This window comes from Falco cherrug, chromosome 4 (assembly GCF_023634085.1).
Source record: "Falco cherrug isolate bFalChe1 chromosome 4, bFalChe1.pri, whole genome shotgun sequence".
Classification (NCBI taxonomy): Eukaryota; Metazoa; Chordata; class Aves; order Falconiformes; family Falconidae; genus Falco; species Falco cherrug.
Window position 1 is genome coordinate 11,244,358 of NC_073700.1, and position 20,227 is coordinate 11,264,584.

The 20,227-nt window shown below is 40.2% G+C and overlaps 1 protein-coding gene across 3 annotated transcripts in view; it reads right to left on the reverse strand.

The window, feature by feature from the left end:
* Nucleotides 1-20,227, reverse strand: part of EEFSEC (eukaryotic elongation factor, selenocysteine-tRNA specific) — a 128,766-nt gene that overhangs the window by 21,099 nt on the left and 87,440 nt on the right. The gene's annotated exons all lie outside the window — the stretch shown is intronic.

Below are 20,227 nucleotides of genomic sequence, written 5' to 3' on the forward strand. Positions count from 1 at the left end.
CCTTGTTTCACTATTTCTGCTTCCAGAGCATGAATCCCTGTTTGCAGTTCATATATTCCCATCAGAACCACAATTCTGATTTAAGTAAATTACATCCTTAAGCAGTGTTAATTTTTGATGGATGTGAAATTTAAACCACAAAAAGGAAAAGGTAGATATAGAGTTCAAAAGTCAAATAAGAACCAGAAGCGTCTCTCAGCTTGCCTAGGCTTGCTGGTTCCAACCTTCCAAGGTTGTTGGTGGAAAACACAGCTAAATTTTTTATATTTTCTATAAAACTAAGAATAATGTCTGCTGCCAATTTCTGTACCTACACCCTCATTATGGATATTTTTTGGCCTGCAGTATATTGAGAAAGTAATTAATTGCTATCTGTATCCATTTCTTCTATTATGTAGACAGGGAGAAATTTTCTACCGCTGGTCTGTTATTTTGGGAAAGAATCTACAAGAACCTCTGGTATATGTACATTCACTGTTACAGTATTTTTTCTCCAAAATTGCTCACAATTGTCCTTCATCAAAAAGGAGGACAAAATCCTGCCGCTACGTTTTCCTTTTTCTTTAAAACGTAATTGAAAAAAGGTTTAATATAAAATAGCATATGACAAGGCATACTTCCATTGCGCTAGAAGTTAGAAACAATCTTCCAGGCCTTTAACCAAAAAAAAAACCCACCCAAAACCAACCACCACCACGCCCCCCTCTTGTAGCATAACAAGAATCAAGTGAAGAAGCCAGATCCAAGAGAGCAGCCCCCCCAAGCCTTACACTTTGCCCCCACACACCCAGGAGCCTTTACAACGGCCCCTCCTATGGCTGGAGCAAGCCCTACTCCTGTTAGGGGGCAGCTCAGAAACCAAGTACCTGTGACTATGTGACAGAGTACCAAGAGCAGGGTGGCATGCAAACTTCCTATCAGGATATCAAACAACAAGCGTGAGTTATACACGTTATGTATCAACCTATTAACAAATGAAAAGACATAGGCTACAGAACATCTTGCTTAGTACAGTATCTTGCTGTGGCAGGAACACCAACGTGCATCAAGTGGTTTGAAATGGGAAAAGTCCTGTCATGACATGATCAGAAGGTACCAGATAGAGTAAAAAACCAAAACCTTAAGATGTATTTGCTAAAAAACTCATCTTTTTGTGTCCTTACAACAATAAGATGTTAGAAATTAAGGAAAATCATTAGACCGTCCAGGCAACATCTCAGTCTAAGATGGGATAGTTCCTGAAAGTACATTTTTAGTTATCTTACCAGACTGTTTTACAAGTCTCATGAATTAGGTAACCACCAGTTTTCTTCTGAAGATTAATCCCCAGCTGAGAATGAAAACAATGGATCAAAACACACCACTATGACAAGCGATTTAAAAAAAAAAAAAAATCATCATCAACAATCAATGACAACAGACTGCTGTCTAACCTGATAACTAACCTAAAATCAAGCGTACTACAAAAGGTCCAGGAGATGCTCTTACACTAGTGGTAAGCTAAAACTTCACAGTCACAGCACTGCCATAAACCTGCTGGCAACTTATTTAATCTCTAGATCTCTGCTCCATGCCTTCGGAACATATGTAATACCTTCCTTCACTAGGGTAAAAGAATAAACTCCATCTGCTTCTGAAACATGCAGGCATTATCAGGAGTACTACTACTACTACAAAGTGCCAGGGAAAAGGACTTGAAACAGTTACTATCCATTATACTCATACAGCAATAAAATTCACATATGAATGTAGAAAAATGCAAGCTGCCCAGCTCTGCCCAGAATCATGCCAGACAAGACCTCTGCATGTAACGCATACACTGCTGGAGGTCACCAGTCTCCTGCAGAACACCATGCCTGAACATCTTTGCCTTGTCCCGAGACAGGCAGATTGTGGCGAGTTATTTAAGCATCCAAGCTGTTTGAATTCATTCTTACATTGAATACATTACTTTCACCCACTCCTATGTTTTTTCTTTAATTATCACTGTCACATTTGCAGAAAAACAGTCCTGCAGAAGTAAATAGTTTCCTCATCTAAGCAATAAATTAGATGGTTCTGAGGACTGAGGCTCTAGATGTCCAGAAAGCTGTGATTATTTCATCAGCTCCATTTTTAGGACAAGTCCCAAGATGTGCCAACATAAATAACAGAAGTAATGGAAATACAGAAACAAAAGTCTCAGGGTATTGTTTTGTATCAAAATAGATATTTCTATTTTTGGGGGGGGGGGGGGGGGGGAGCGGGGGGCAGCAGGGGGAACCCAAGCCAGCAAATGTATTACTGAATACTGGTCTGGAAAAGGGAGTTCCCTAACTATATAAGATTTGTCAGCCTCACCCAAAATAAAGCAAGTGGGGTTGGTTGTTTTTAAAATCTGTTAGGACCAAGCAACCCTGTTAAGGGAATTAAAGTTTATTCTAGTCTCTTCTGTTGTCCTGAAGCTCCTATTGTATCATTATCACTAGTCTAGTCTTTCCCAAGAACCTCTGAATCAACCTTCAAGTAACTTCCTACTCCATGTACTTTTCTGAATATGCCTGAGGGACCAGCACTCACCCATACTGGAAAAGGGGTTCCTGCACTCTGTGCACTGCACAGAAAAAGCCTCACGCCCCCCCCCACCCCTCCTGAAAAACCTGGGATAAGACAAAGGACACCATATACAATCCCATATGACAGAAGTTTGCTGTTCAGGAAATGAGTGATTAAAATTAGTGTCGTAATACACAGCTGAGCAAATGAAAAAAAGGAACAGTACATTTCTAGCTATTACAACTGTACCTGCTAAGAAAAGTGGGAAGATCAACCAACAACTGTATGGGGTAATACAAAGAGCCAGTAACATGAAGCAACATTCCAGGTACCAAAACCATTCATTTTTCAGGACTTGAACTACACAGGGATCATACACAGCTCTCCCAAGAGCAGCCAAAATGCACACATCTTGGGTTAGCGTTGAGCAAAAGCCCATGCTGAAATTCATGAAACCTCTTTGGATACACCACAGCAAAATCAAATGGCATGGATGTTCAAACTGCAGCTCCATCTTCCTCCAAGCACTACATACAGCATTCCTTTGTATAGCCTTGGCTGCAAGCCCACTGGTTTCCCCACTTAATGCAGAGACGCGCTGTAAAGCTTTTATATTTGTGGAAGCGTGTTGAGAAAGTGCCTGAAAAATGCCAGTACACATCTGAAATGTCACCAGCCTGTACCATCTGAAAATCACAAGCAGCATTAAGAAAAGATTGATAATTGAGACACAAATAAAGCAGTTCTAAAACACAATAAAGGAAATAAATTTAAATACTGCAATCTTTCTCCTTTCATGATGACCAAATACGGTACACTGGATCAGCTTTCAGCTCTCAGCAAGGCTGGGGGAAGGGGAAAGCCTCGTTTAACAGTTGGTCCCATTTAGTCATACAAAGCTGGAAGGAGGCAAAAGGCTAATAATTTAGTGATGAAGAAACTCCAAAAACTTAGAAAAGCATGGCAGCGTCCAGAGGTAGGGTTTGCCAAAAGGCTATTTTGGGGACGGATAGGGCTACAAAGCTGCTATTAAGCTTCAATCTTTAAAATAGGCCCATAAACTCAGAAAATATTTATCTGTAAGGGTGGCAGCCCAATAAAAGTTTTACGAATGTTTTAAAACTGCCCTGTCAAGGGGCTAGCCACTCAGTCACCTTCCTCCCTCCTACAAAACACCACACACAAGAAAGTGGGCCCATGTGTCAGGTTCCCAAGCAGGAATGACAGGGCAGCCTGAAAAACGGCTCCACACCTCCTGCACCCCCTCACGAAGCCATCGGAGCACACACACCTCCCGTCTCTGCCGCTGCTGGGGAGCAGGGCCCTGCTGCAGCCTTCCCTCGGCCCCGTGGCAGGCGGCTGTCTCTAACCCATCACCTGCCTCCACCCATTTTCTCCAAGATCTGTTCTCCTCCCTGTTAGCAATGACCTGTTGGGGAAGGGAAAAAACACCCTAAAAATCAGTATATAAGGGACACCACGGGGAAATACAAAACCAATCTGGTTTTAAAGTTCGCATTTCTAAAAGCATCTTGGATCTAGAGGTCTTTGTGCTCCCTCAGATGATCCAGTCAGTTTGGCACTGGCTCACAGAGATGGACAGTGAGCCAAGTGTAAAGGGACAAGAAAAGTCCACTTTGGACTTCCAGCTGTCCCATTTTTGTTAATACTTCAGGTTTAAGAGGAAAATCAAGCTGAAGTAGTGCAAAGACAGTGAATTTAAGTAAAAACATAACATTCATTTATGAAATTCCATGTGAAGCCTGGAAACAGCAGACAGAGGAGGGATGCTGCTTCTTCCTCCTGCCACACCTTTCTTCCCCCCTTTCTTATCTATCCACCATCACCAAATGGAAAAACTCCACACAAAGTTTGGCCAAAGGAAGCTTGGCACCTTCTTCAAAATCCAGGGGGAGAAATAATCACATCCAGCAAAATCAAAACGGGATGGACGATGCCAGTAACTAGTGAAAAACTGTTTGCAGCCAACCAGACTCTTACTGCTCACATGCGAAACTGTTTCCACAATTATCAGGTCCCATTATTAGGTACAACTTTCAGAAAAATGAACTCCGATTTGTTCAGTCATTCCACTCTTTCTAGGCAGCACCATCCCACGTGGCTCCTTTAATTTCTTCAAGGAAAACATACTTAGAATTCATATCAACACAAACCCCCCGAATAAAACTACCCCGCCCTTGCGGCGGAACAGAGCCACCCCCTATTAATGCTGAGGGTTCGGCACTCACTCCTGCAATGGAGCACATGTGGCTCCCCAGGCTGGTGGCAGCAACATGAGGCTGTGGCCAGCCCAGGGATGGCTGGCAAGACAGATGTTCCCTGTCACCAGTGTCATGTTTGCGCTGTTACAGATATTTCTTTAATGTATTATGTTACTCCATCTATCTTAGTGAATTGTCCATCTTGTAAATTTTTTTTAAATTGTTATTTTCTTATCTGCATTATCTAAAATTATTTATACTATTATAACCTTGGTTTCAAACATTGGCTATAAACATGGTTACAACAGTTCTTAGACGGGGATTCATATACATACACACAGAGATGAATAATTTACTTTACAACTGCTCTGAACTGCTGTAACATGATTTTGTTTCCCCAACAGCACTTCTCTACCAAAAAGGAAAAAAAAGACTAGAGAGACAAGATCCAATCTGCCTTCCCCTGGGATCTCAAAGCAACAGTTTTCCTGAAGATGGCACAACACCGTCCTGCATTCGAAGCCTTGTTGGCCACTTCTTTCTCGGGGAGCAGAGCAGTTGCTGAGCCAGAGTTTGGCAGGAGTAAGTGCTCTGTTAGATTAAGTTTCAGCATAATGTTCTCGATAGGAATCGGAGCACCATCCCTAAAGTGCAACGGGAGGGTAAAACGCCAACCATCAAGATCGATGGTTTGTTTTTATTTTTATAGAGATTTTCTAAACCTCAACTTTCACCTCTTAGCCCTCTCCCCCTCCTGTTCTCAGTCACCTCCAATAGCCCATCTGTCTGCTTCATTTAATAGAAATCTATATTTCCTAGCTAATGGATGCATTTGGTTAAGAAGATAATCTCTTTGTGTTCGCTTCAGTTGTCACATTCCTGTTATCATACTAATACTGATTAAATACGAAACCCAACAGTTAAGTCAGACCCCACACATTATTTAAAAGCGACAAGATGTTCATATTTTGGCACTCTGAAACCTCAGCCAGCATGGAAGTGGCCTCCCCCTCGCCCTCTGAACACCTCACCTTTCAGCTGGAATACCACCCATATGGGTTTTTACAAGACAGGATACTTTAATAGCACCCTATTTAAGACCACCAAAGAAAGTTCAGGTTTCCTGAAAAGCTCTAGGGTTGGCACAAACCTATCCCAAGAAAACTACAACACTGCAGGTCAAGCAGCATGATGCTGCAGGTTACAAGACAGGAAGGGTCAGTACAGATTTCCCTTAAAAATGTCCAGTGGTAATTCACAGCCCACATTTGTGCCTCAGTTTCCCCCTTCTGTATGCAAGGTTTTTCACAAGCCGTGATGTAGGTGTGTGGCTAGTTTATTAACATCTGTTTGGGTCTGCACGGCTACAGACTGGAGATGCTGCAGAAAAATGAAATATGAATTGTCAGACACCAAATCAGCGAAAACCGATTCAACAAAATCTGGGATTTAAGCCAACTTCATAACATGTCACATTTTAAAAGCAGCCAGACACATGCATGCTAAAACACACTTCTAACCCTAAGCAAAGTCATCCTCAAATTCCAGAACTCCACTCATCACCACTACACTGCAACAAGATGCAGATGAATTTGCACCATTCTTTTGTCACTTCTCATGCAACCATCACCAGTCTCTGTGGAGAAGGAAGACTGGGATATGATAGCCATGGAAATGAACCTCATGAAATGCACGCTGTAACTCACAGTACTGCTCAAACACATAACCATCGCTAATTTTTAAATAAAAATTATTAACATGGCTACTTATTCATTCAGGGTTTATCCTGTTCAGTTTAATGGACTACCACTACCAAGTCAATAGAAGCACAGATTTGTAAGTCTTAACCTCAAAGTTCTGGTGAAATCAGTCATGTATGTCACTGATTTTTTCAAAACTGCAATTCAGCAAGAGCCTAAATTATGTTCTAGTCATTTTTGTGTGCAAATATCAAGGCCCAGAATGGAGGCACAGTAGTTTACATACACTACACATGCAAATTATGAGTAACTGAAGACAGACACAGTGCTCCAACCACTCTGATTACATTCACCGTTCTTCGAGACTAGGTACGAGCTGCAGATACTCCACTCTGCCAGCACCTTTCCTAAAAAGGGATGCGACACCTCCTGAGCAGCTCTGGAGCACATGAGGTTATACCATGGTCAGGAAAGCTCCTCTGGGATGTCAAGAAGGCTAACCTAACCTTCTGAGATCCATATAAACAAACAACTGAACATGGAGAGCCTTGAACCGAGGGACTGCTGTTTACCTAACCCCTGAACTGCAAAAGACATCAATCCCTGCCTTATTAAAGAAATGCATACGCTAGCCAGGCATGCCTGCTTGATCAGCTCTCTCCTGTTCACAGCTTCTCTGGGGTCGGAGGAAGTTCCAACAGGCCCCATTCCATAAATAAAATCCTTCTGGCTGGCGATAACTAAATTGTATTAAGACTGGCTCAGACAGCTTCAATTAGAAATAATCGGCAGGGGTGGACTGAAATACCCTCCATCAATTTGCTTACAGCTGGTTTTTTCCTCCTTTTCCATCCCAAACCAATTCTAACTACCTGGTTCAATGAAAGTAGCAGGGAATCCATAACATGCTTCCACTTATTATGTGTGTAATCCATATGTATGTGTGTCCTGAAATCAAAACCACATCTAGGAGTAAAAGCTTCAAGTACAGACAGAATCAACAGGTCTTTAATGGGAGATTCCCAGCCATCAACAAGCAAAACCAGGAAACTTTAGATTCGAGTAACAGAGACCCTTCCCCCATGTTTAAAGGATTTCTCTCTCTCCTTAACCATCCCCAAAGCAACCATTTGTGTATATTGCAAATCCAGCCTTTCTTTGTGAAAATTAGAGAAAGTAAGGTTATTCAAACTCATTTGCAAAACTCTATAGCACAGTCTCCTTACAAGTATCAGTATTTTTCTGTAAGAGTTTGAGCTTTAATAAAGACGTTTAAAATCTGTTGTTAATCTACCTTTAATTTTTTCCAAATGCCAAATAAAACTGGGATTTTTCCCCCCTCTGCTTATTAGAAACAAGTTCTACATGAGAATTACTCCTCCTTTTGCTCCAGCATACTCTGAAACTTAATCACATATTTAAGAGTAAACACTAGTGAAATGCAGTGATCAACCAGACAAATACTCAAGTTATTCTATTTTCACAGGTGTGAGAAACTAATTTGATTTTCATAAATTGGCAAATATTAGAAGTTATACATATTTTAGGATTTTCTCCAAAACCTTTCATTTCTGTTTAGCCTTCACCCAGCTTAGTCAATGGAAAAGGGTTCTTAAAATATTCAACTTCTTTTAAATCGAAGAGCAACTCAAGACAGAGACTGGGTCACTAAACATAAGCTTAAGTTTCACTTAAAGTAAAAACTAAAATGCTGATAATTTACTGAATAAGTAACTCCTGCTCTGAATGTGCACAATTTCAAGACAGAAAAATAAATCACTAACTAAAACCAATTGCATTATGTCCTCAAACTACTGAAGAGCATAACAAGGAAAATATGAAGAAAAAGTAGGGAAAAAAGTCAGGTATTGGGGAACCCGGCATCAATTTCCACATGAACTCCAGAGGGACTATAATCTTCATACATCTTCTGAGGAGGTACTTGTGAGAACAGTCGATTGTAATGAGCCATGAAAAGAAAATCCTCAGTTCATGATATACAGCCTGCTCCTGTCAACAGAAACTTGCATTCTTTACCACAATTTCAGTCCTTGAAAACATCTTCTTTCTCTCGTGCCTGCAGTGTTACCTGGCACATGCTGCTTGGCACAGCCCATGTTACCATTGTGCTAGCTTGAAAAGATAATTCATTGCAATCATAAAGAAAGCAAATGCATATTCTTCATGTTGTATTCATATTATAATACCAATCCTGATGAGCCGATACTTTAGGAACAGGCAGGCAAACTGCCCCTTGCCCAACGCATCCATACATTAACTGTTCAAATTAGAAACAGGAAACGTTGTTCTTTCACAGACAGAAAACTGAGAAGGTAAAAAAAATGCATTCAGAAGTAAATATGTACCTGGCAGGAAAACCACATACCGAATTAAAAATCCTCAGGTGCACAGCAAAAGGCTGTACCATACAAACCAATATTCTGCATTTATATACAAAGAGACAGTTTAGGATGAAACAATGAAGTAATTGAAGGGATGGCACCGGTCCATTTTCTTGGTTCAGGGTTCTGTAGCTAATATATTTACTTTATAAAAAATAAAAAGCAGCTAAGGCTGCTCAAGATCGTGTGGGCAAGGCTGCTTGGCAGAGGAAGGGGCTGCAAGAGGAAGAAAAGGTAAATGGCCAGAGAGAGGACTGGGTAAGGAAGAGAGAGTAGGAGGAGATTAGAAGACATGGGAAAAATGAAACCAGGTAGCTCATCAGTTGTAACTGGTAAATTGTAACTGTAACAGGTTCCCTGAATTACCAAATTGTCTCCATTTCCTAATCTGGAATAGTTGGGGGGGGGGGGGGGGGGGGGGATAAGGGGGAAAGGGGTGGGGGGAATTAAGCACCCAGAGGTTTAAAAAAAAAAACTATTATGACAAAGCCCACAGCATGAAAGTAGACAAGATGAAATTCTTGTGACTGAAGTTACAACCTCAGATACCAGACTTTTCTAAGCAGGATGATGGTTTTCTCTACCTATAATTTTTATTACAGGTATTAAGTGCTTTCAAAGTATTTTCTGCAGCTTTTCTTAATGCAATAATACTGTAGTTGCAGGCAAGAAATGCCTTTGTTGTTTATGTGTAATAATATACAAAATCATGTTACAGCATTCCCGCGCGCCCCCCCCCCCCCCGAAAAAAAAAAAAACCAACCACCAACCAAAAAAACAGGTCTATTGAAGCTCCAGTTATTTCCTATTCTTCATTTAACACTGAGATCCCTTTGTGAAAACACAAACCAAAGACCGGTTTACACACACTTCCTTGAAATCAATGCACACTATTAAGAACAACTATTTTTTTTTTCCCCAAACTCAAAACATGGATAAGCCGCTCAAGGTTAATGTCCTTGTCACACAACAGTTCCCAGCCACTAAGCACTGGCCACTGTTGTGAGACAATACTTCAAATAGCCTACAATTTGCAAACCACAAAGCTCCATGCCTCCAGGAAGCCCCCATGGTGTATGCTTTTACTCAGACTTCAAAAAGATACCAGAACAAACACTGGTGGAAAGGGAAGGTGAAAGGCCCATGGGATGAATGATCAAAATCAAGTAAATAAGTACAAACAGTTTACAGAAAGGGAAAGAAATTTCATTGCAAGAGGGCAATGTGAATGCATGAGCTACCCTTCTGGAGACACTTAGTAAGATCAAAGTTAAATTACGTAAAGGCTTGGAACGTAAATATTTTTTCACCCAAACACTGCAGAGCCTTGAGTGAGGACTGTAACACCCGAGGATGGTAACATCCAATTTTGTACACAAAAAAGTAGAAATAAAGGTGAAGGAAATAATTCCTTCTTTGGTCTTGTATAAACTACAGACCTGGGAACACAAGCTAGATTTCATGGCTTCCGCTTCCATGCTCTACAGAAGCAGGAAGGCTCTTGGGAGAAAGCTGCCCGCTGGAAGCAGGACAGAGCCAGTTCCTCGTGAAAGGTTTGCCCTGAAATCCCACACTCCACCTGCGCACATAGTACTTGGGTTGTCTCACCATAACAAGTAACTCTTCAAAATAAAATTCCACCTTAAACATTTAAAGCAGCAATTCTAAAACGTGCAAGTCCCCGGCACATTTTCTGGAGCACTCAATGATCACTTTAAAAAGTACCATGTCTTGGCAGTTCAGTCCCATAACTGAATCCCCAGGGATCCTCTGAATCCCTCACATTTAGCTGTAAGCCCTTAGCAAGAAAAAGGGCCTTTCTTTCCCAGAAGGACAACATTTAACTGAGCAGCAGTGAACGGATATAAATTTTTACCAGACATACATATATTTTGTTACTCTTCAGAAGAAGCTGTACGTGGGCTTTCAGCATCTTTCAAGGCACACACTGAAGCATCCTAAGCCTGTAGAGGAAAGTATCAGGCTTCTTATGCTGAACTGGATGAGAATGAAATAATTAAAAAAAAAAAAAAAAAAGGATATTCCCGTTTGCTCTAGGAGATATAAGGTATTACAGGATTTACTTTTTTCCAGTGCTCTGAGGTTGCTCAGCCAAACTGTATAGACACATAATAAAAAACACTGTTAGCTATATTCTTTTTCAAGAAAGAAAAAAATGTTTTCACACTTGAAATTACAGCAAGAGTGTATTGAATTTGCAAAATGAAACACCTAAAAAGGACAACAAAAAGCCAAACAGAAGGTAGCACATGCATCCTGCTCTTGTGTGCAGGATGTGTAGTATGCTAAAATTCTGTAGCATGTGATGAAAGTAAGAGCGATCATGTCATTCCATGCCATATTCTAATCCAAACTGTTTACAATTTTAACAGCATAGACCCAGTGAAGTCAAAATTAAATGCAGAAATTGGTCTGTAAGGAACAGGCTGTAGTGACTACAGCAAGGCATCTCCACTTAGAGTGATAAATACCTGAAATGACAATGCAGCAAAAATTTTACTGTTCTATTCTGCAGTTGGTTGTTTATGGAACTTTGCAACTGCCACATATGCAAAATAGGGCAGGATTAATTTTAAAGGGGAAATAAAACTTGTTCATTTCCTCATCTTCAATATTTAATTTTACCATCTACTGGACATGGTTCTTTTTTACCCCCTTTTCCCTTCAAAAAGGTAACCCAATTTAACAGAGGATTTCCTAAGCACGTTCGGCAAGGCTCAGGACAGCCTGACAGGTGTGGTTTATACAACAGCAGTATGAAGCCCAAAGGTACTGGACAATTCTGAAGAGATCACCAGATAGGTTAGTGGCAACGATCACAGATACCATCCCAGAACACAGCAGCCTGCTCAGCTACATCAGTTACAGACATGTCCTGCCAGTGATGTGGGCTGCACAATAGGGTCCAAGTAGCTGCTGTAATTATTCACAATTCAGCAAAGTAGCAGCCCTAAATACACAAGATGTTTTTTTCTCCTAGGGAATGCAACTTTCCACAATAACTACATTCCCCCAAAATAACAAAGCCTGGATTAACTGCAAAGACTTATGACCACAAGAGACCCTACACAGAAGTAAGGTTATAATACACAGCAGCTCTACCAGCTCTCAGTTTTACCACAAATCTCAAGATAAGTGCACTTCTTTTGAAATCCCAGATCCTAAAAACATGCAACTGAGTGCAAATCTCGGTTTGTTTAATTTATGTATCTAGCTCTTGCGGCTTAGGAGAATCTTACATACATGACCTGAGTTTATCTAAGAAAAGAAACAATCTCTACAGATAATTTTTTCTTTTTTAAATAAAAGAAAAATCATTCTTTTGGGGGCTTACCATTGTGAGTACTTTGGACAGCTGACTACCAATGTCACTGGCAACTGAAATAACAACTGTTCAGTTTCAAAATACTTGTAAAAACCCACAGTCATCTCCCAAGCTCTCCCTACACTATCAGATCCACATTTTATCCTCAAATTAAGATAAATAAATTCTAACTATAGCATCTTTCTATTTTCCAACAGGGATTTGAAACTTAACTTTAGGATACTAGTACAGCAATTGTTCTTTGAAGCAAAAAAGGAAACAGCATGCATTCGGAAAAGACCGTGTTTTGGCAGCTAAATTCTTGCAGCCTCCATCTCTGTGCAGAGAGCAATCTCGAGCAAAGAGTTAGATTGGATTTTCCCTTCAGCCCTTCCTTTCAAGAGCTCACGATATAACAACACTAGAGCATCCACAGCTCAGAAACAAATCCCCTCTACCATGCACACCCCTACAGCAGCCTGAAACTGCTGGCAGAAATATCTGAGGGCAGAATAAGATGTTACTGCAGAAGACTTCAGAGACTAAGAAAGATAGGCAGAAACTAGTCAAAGTGAAAGGGGGCTCAACGGAGGTTGGAAGCTAATATTAAAAGAAGAAAATGTATACAATCCCCAGGTGAGGGTTTTTGGTTTGGGTTGGGTTTTTTTTTTTCCCCCTTTCCCACATAGTAGGGGTTCTGTAGAAGTAAAGATTCCCATGCTATGGTCAAACAAATCCCATCTGCTAGAATTATTTCTCTTAATAGGATTTTTTTTCCTTAAATTGCACAAATAATTGCTTTCATATTGACAGCAGGACTCCCATGAAGCGCAAAAAATAAAGGAGTTGATTACTCAATGAGAAGAAAAAATAGCATGGCACAACAGGTCAGTCATGAAGCATCACCCAAACCCTGGAATGTTTCCCTTGTATGTGTCAGCAGGGAGAATGCAGTCATGCAAATGGCCATTGTATCAGAACACATCTCACAATGGAGAGCTAATTAAGATATTTTTTTAAATATTTTTAAGTTTTAAATGCTTAACTTTGTCACTTTAAGACTCCCGTCTTTTCAAAGTAATTGTCTTTAGACTGAGGCAGCACCTACATCTTTACTGCTTTCAAAATACAAACAAAAAGCTTACAAAAACATGCTCTGCAGAGTAGAAGTAACAGAAATAATAACCTAAGCAGGAACACAAAAGCCAGCAAAGCCCAGAGTTAAAGCTGGGTTTACTTTGAGGCTAAGCTTACACTCGTGCAAGTATAAAGTGCCTTGATATTCAGGGTAGGGAAAAGGGTTTAGTACACAGTGCTCTTTACCACCATTGAATCGTCGATCAGAGAGCAACAGGACTTCTTCCTGAAGACCACCCATAGCCGTAGCTTCGAGGGGAGTGCGATGGTCATCAGTGTACATGATGAGTAGGGAAGAGAAACTGAGATTACATCATATGGTGTAGAATCACCAACAGTCCTTCCATTGAGTTAATGACACTTTACTGCAGCTCTTCTTGCACAGAAATAAAAAGGGAAAAAGGGGTGGGTGGCGGAAGGCTCTACCTCATTCTTTTCAATTACCCGAAAGACCACTGTGTAGCCCACACCGTACCCAACAAAAGGGCTTACACAGGACCTGGACCTTTTTCTTCCACAGAAGCACTCAAACACTGCTACATCTCCTGATGCCTGCTAATTCCATAATCCTTGTCTGCTTGATCCCAGAACAGCAACCTGCTGAACCAACACTCTAACAGCAACTTGAAATTCAAAGAGTCATCTTAACCTCTCCTGGGCACAGCATCTACTCTAGCATGCAATGACCGTCTGCCTCTGAAACCAATCTTACAACCAACACATCACCCTTCAAAGCTCTGAGTTTAGAGACTTAGTCCTGCAATTCTGTCATTACAGGCAAGACCAGGATCTACTGATACTAACGTGAATGAGGCTGACAGCCAGTTAATAAGTTAACACTTCCTTGACTTCTGTTTTCATTCAGAAGTAACACACACAAATCTTGACTTCGATTCCACAAAAAGAACACTCTAAGGTCAATAAATCTGGATATTCAGCTCCAAAGGTCAATATGGGCTTACAGGATGTCACCACTTGATTCCATCAGGCCAACCTTTTTGTATAAATGCAGTACAAACTCCTGGTTCCTATGTGGTCACCAGGACTTTCACATCACTAGAGTTTAATCCGCTCAAGAGGGGATCGTACAGGGAAGTGATGCTTCCCTGGCAACAATCCTCTCCCAGCCTCTGTCCATACTACATTGGCAGCTTTCACAAAAAGGAGAGAAGGAGATTTATGCTTGAAGTGCCCCTTAAGGGTTTTAGGTTTTGTTTGTTTTAGAGGGTAGGGAAAGAGAGACTGTGAAAGAACAAGCAGAGCTAATCTCCAGCTTTTAAATAAAACACAGCTACACAGATTTCTTCGCCCTTGGGCTTTTGTTTTTCCTCTTGACTGAAATCCTGCTCAGCCTCACCTGATATTGACAGGGATGGCAACCCACCAGACCCTTGGAGCCAACAATTTTTTATTCTCTTTTATTAAAAGAGGAGCCAGGCTGGGCAAACATGGACATTAAATGTGCCTAAATTTCATTTGGCCTAAGAGAAGAAGATTATCCTATTTTAACACAACACAAGCGAGAATTCCAAATGTCAAGATCTCCCACAAAAAAAAAGTACACTGCTTAGTGACAGGACGTTTAATTATTCTCAGTGCAATGAAAAGGTTTACCCTGCCCCATTCCTGATGTCAGTAAGGACCGCCCTCCAAATTACAAAGCTGGGAGTACGACATTTGTCTAATATCAACTATTTAAAGCTTGTCTCCTACAGTTGTTTAAAAAACGCTGTAACTAATATTCCACAAATACCAGCTACACTGGTGTGTTGAGAGCTACCTGAAAGAAGTGACACCTTTTGAATAATAACAATAATAAAAAAAATTAGAAAATAACACAATTAAGGTATTTCTGAAGAGGGAAGTTACAGAAAACAACGTGGTACACACATAATTTTACTGTTGCATTTTTCCATCTTTGCAAAACTCATTTCCCTCATACTATTTAACCTTGATTCAACATCCTTAGAGTGCTAAAAAATAAACTGATTTGAATCCTACTTTGAAACCCGTAATTTTTAACTGGAATTGAAATTATGCAGAGCAGTGCTATCCACCTACAGCTCTTAACATCAAAGCTTTCCCACTATGCCATTAACCACTGTGCAAGCCAGCGTGGGATCCCATCCAATAAAAAAAGTATATGGCAAAATATAAAACCACCAAAGACACACCATCTCCACAATACACTAAGGGAAAAACATATTCAGTATTTCCACCCTTAATTTCAGACATAAGAACAGGAGGGATTCTCAAGAATAAGGCACATCGGTTAATTCTTACCACCTTATGTCATCTTACACCAACACTGTAGGATCCCAGAGGCATTCCCTGAATTAGGGACCGTTATCTGTGCTATTCTTCAGAACAGAGTTTTTTTTATTCAACCCCTCTACCACGACAAGCAGTGGAAACAGTGAAAACAGACTTGCTCTCATACGCAATAAACCTTTATAAATGCAAGGCAAAAAGTTACTGGCAGCAAAAGACAAGGTCAGAAATAAGTTTGCCTTCACCTGTTGCAAGAAGCTTAAAACCACCGCTATCCTGCACAGGTAAAAAGAACAGCAAAGTAAAAAGAAGCTTGTATTCTAATATTCTAACTTATATCTCTTCTTATGGAAAGCATGCCTTTTATTACATTTAAGTTTGCTCAATTCAGAAATGAGTTCAGCTGTTATGAGTGTTTAGATATGCACAGCTTTCACATTAAGAAATAAGCTAGCTTTTCATTCACACACAGCAATTTCTGCTGGACTGAGTCAGAAGAAGAAGAAAAGAATTGCAGTCAAACACACCACAGTGCCTCAGAAAGGATGAACACTTCACTAGCAACAAGACAGTAAAGCGACAGCAAGTGAACTATGCCTGAGAGATCACATATGCTCCAATTAGATTTTAAAAGTTACTACATTTTACAATAATCAAGCACAAGATAAATGCAACATGTCAAAACCAATGAAATGAGCATATCTAGAGTCAATCTTTTAAAAGATGTCATGAGACACATCAACAGAACATGATTTTGCAAACCAGGCAGAGTTTTACAAGGTCAATTCTTGGGTGAGAGACAGTTAAACAAAATCCACAATTAGCACTAAGTTATTCAAACTATTCACTGAACTTGCCTCTGAATTTCTTATCAACTGGCATGACATTCCTAGGTGCAACTCCAAAGACTATCATTGTTAGCTCTTGTCTTCTTTAGAATAAGACACTTAAACATAAGAGTTCCTGCCTCCCCAAACTTGTTCATCATTTCAAAGGTGAACAATACTTTTCACTCACTCACCTTTAACTATACAATGCAGTGTTCCCATTTACAACTAAAACAGCTGCCACACATCACCCACCTCAGCAAGAAGCACTTCATCAGTAGCTCTCTCCCTCAGACACACACACTAGCATAACTTACAAAGCAGTGTAGTTTAAATCGCCTTTCAAATCCTGTTTGTTTTTTAAGCAGCCTGTTAAACTAAGCAAAACTCTCTTGTGAGTTTAGACATTATGTCCTCCTTTTTATGTATTTGATCATACGACCAGTCTGGAAACATCATCCCGTCAATTAACATGCCTTGAAACTTTTTTCTCAGTTAAAACACAAATAGCTCCACAACCCAGGCCTACATAATAGCAGATCTGCCAGTGAAGACATTTTTTTAAAGTAGATGCTGCTGCAAACAGTCTAGAAAGTAGGCGATACTTTGTCATTGAAGCAATAAAAGCCTGCCTGAACACAAAATGAGAAATGAGATGAAAAATATATTGTCGTTCTATTTCCATCACCCTGCTGCCTGCCTGTTTTACCCTGACAGGCACTAGCAAACATCCAGGCAAACTAAACATGAGTATTCTCAAAATGGATCTACATCATCTTCCTCTGCAAAGATGATCTGGCAGCGCAAGAAACCTCTGCTAAATAACATCTCTCAATAGCCAAAGTACGCTTTGCTTTATTTCATGTTATTAGCTTTATTTCTACCTCCTTGGACCACCCTAAGGGATTCTTCTCCATTATGTTCTTCAAATACTTGCAGATAATCATATCTCCCACTCAGACATCATTTAGCCAAGTTTCATGCATTTCTTTTCATCTTCTTTCCCTCATAAATCAATCCCTTCAGCCTCTCCAGCATTCTTGCTGCTCTTCCCTGAATTTCTTCCAAACTGCTGACATCTTTCAGTGACTGAGTAACTTCCAATCACATGCTGTACTCTAGATGTGTTTTTTGTACTCTAAAGAAAGATAATTAAGCCTTTTCAAGAAATATTAATGCTCCAAGCCTGGAATAAATCTAAATCAGAGATATTATTTTTTTCCAGAATGGATAGTAATTATCCTCATTTCACAGAGCAGAAGAGCAGAGAAGTATCTGACTTAGTGCTGCACACAAGCAGTGCCAGAATAAGAAACAGATCCACGTTCTACCATTCCCAGTTGTGAGGTTTGCCAAGTTTCAGCCCACAGACAACGTAAGACAATGTTCCCTGGCTGTGATCTATAGGCAAACACAAGCCATTTCCAAGCGACTATGGAACAACACTTGGGGAGCCCAACACTTGCTTGCACGGTGCTGGAAGCTGCTGGCACCAGCGGGACCATGTAACACTCTGCACCGTGCCATGGTCTGCTATCACTTGAAGTGGTCAGGATACAAGCCTCTGATACATCTACCTGGTTTTTATTGCTGCATAGAGGTTTCTTTCAAAAACCAGCCCCAGCTACCATCAGGTTAACTATCCAAACAAGCTGTTCAATTCCAGAGGTTAAGGTTGGTTTTAGATACCAGAGGACAGACTGACTGCCAGGCTGGGGCAGTCCAAGGCAGCTTTCGACTTGTATGTTTCCTTCCCTTTCCTCCCACTCCCTGCTAGATTTGTGAAGGAATCGTAGGGAAATAACTTCAGAAAAATTAAAAAGAGCTCTTCACAAAAGAAATTTGTAAGAGAGACTATATGAGAGGAGGAGGCTGAAGAATGGGGGGAAGGGAGAAAATAGTATGATTGGTTGTATCTTTTTTTTTTTTTTTAAAAAAGCAAAACCCCACAAACAGGATGCAGACACATTAAAAAAGCAACACTGATCCAACAAAGGAATGTGAACTGCAGTTGACTTAAACAGCATCACAGCAATAGCCCTCCCCCTACACACAAATCTCTGCAACTCTCGGAGATGCAGCATTTTAGGTCCTTCCAAATTCTGAGGTTCATTCCCCTGCTAGCTACACAGTTTGACACTTATCTTGAGCTAGTTTAGCTTATTGCCTCCTCTTTTGAGACAACAAGGGTACCCGAGTTTGACCCAGTCTAAAGCAAAGCAAACTGAGTTGTATTATTCTGCCTGCCTTAGAGATATTACATTCTAGTATTCTGCTACGTATTCTTCTCATTGAAAGAACAAACTATAAAGGGCCCTCTGTTCCATGGTCTGCTGTTAAACATCAGAAGAGTGTAACCAAGATTAGAAATGAACACCTTGGTGAAAGGTATCATTTCTTCCCGCTAACTCCATATACAGAGCAAAAAGCAATTTTCTGAATCTGTGTATGATTTTCTTAATGTGACTGTTGCTTTGCAATTATAGCTCCTGCCTGCATCCACAATGGTAAAAAAAGACTCCTTATCAGGCTTTTCCCTGTCCAATGAAGAATCATTCCCTCCACCCAAAACGTAGGAATGGAAATGTAGATGCCATCCTCCTGTTGTTCTTTCACATTTTTGCCTCTGGGAGAGAAAAGCTACTAACACTACATTTTTAAGCAAGCTACCTTGATTTTCAACTTAAACTCTTCTCAGCACTAAGGTTATTTACACATCATTTCACCACTTACCTAAAAGTACCTATCTCAGTGAACACAAATTCTTTTTTATACTAGAAAATGCAAAACATACATTTATCTGGTGCGACTTCTTTCTCCATGTATGCCCTGTGTTGCTCTCAGACCTATCTGCAAAATCTAGCATTTGGTGACAAAACTGGAATTACTGCTAGGACAGAATACAGAAGGTTTTTTGTCTAGTCAGGAATTCTTATCTTGTGACAGGAAGAAGAAAGGAAATTTGCTGAGGGTCAAAATTAGTGCAGTTGCATCAAGCCTTAAGTTAAATGGAAAACAGTCCATCCTCAGCAAGAACTCAAACTTCAGTTTTCTCTGTAGATCAGTCACTATGTGATTGTTTGCTGTCATAGAACATCATGCTTTCTTCACTTGTACAACAGAAGTAATCTCACTCATCTCCCTAAAAAGGGCGGAGGATTAACTCATGACAAATGGGCTGAAGACACTACAGAAATACAAAAGTACTCCTAGTATCACTAAAATCTTATCCCAAAATCTGAGTTAAATGCAGGATCTATTATTGCCTTTTGAAAGGGCTAAGAACAACTTTCCTATCTTAAAAGGAGGAGGAAAAAAACCCAGCAGTGACACTTATAAATTCTAGCACCCATCATTCCCCATGCTCTAACCTAAGGAGGCATAAATCCTTGCTGTAATTCACTAAGGATGAAATATACAGTAATATATAGTATCATAAAACCAGGAGACACAAGCAATAAAAAACCCTCAAGATCTCAAAAAAACTCATTTATCAAGCAGTTTTTGCTTGAAGGCAAGCTAGGTAATAACATGTAGAACAGAGCCAATTTAAGGAACTTGCATCCACTATACTAAATTTAATAAGTAGCTACAGGTAAAAATGATTGCAGATTTTCTTTCCTTTATTTGTTCAGAAGGGCTCTGGTGCAAATCATATGTATATTAAGAAAAGAGAGATTTCCACAAATCTTTCTGAGCAGAGCACGATTCATACATTACTGACACTTAACAAGAAATCCTTTTGAGACCTGAGTTTATTGACACAGGAGATGTGGCTTCAGGTCATTCAGTATCACAATGTAAGCCA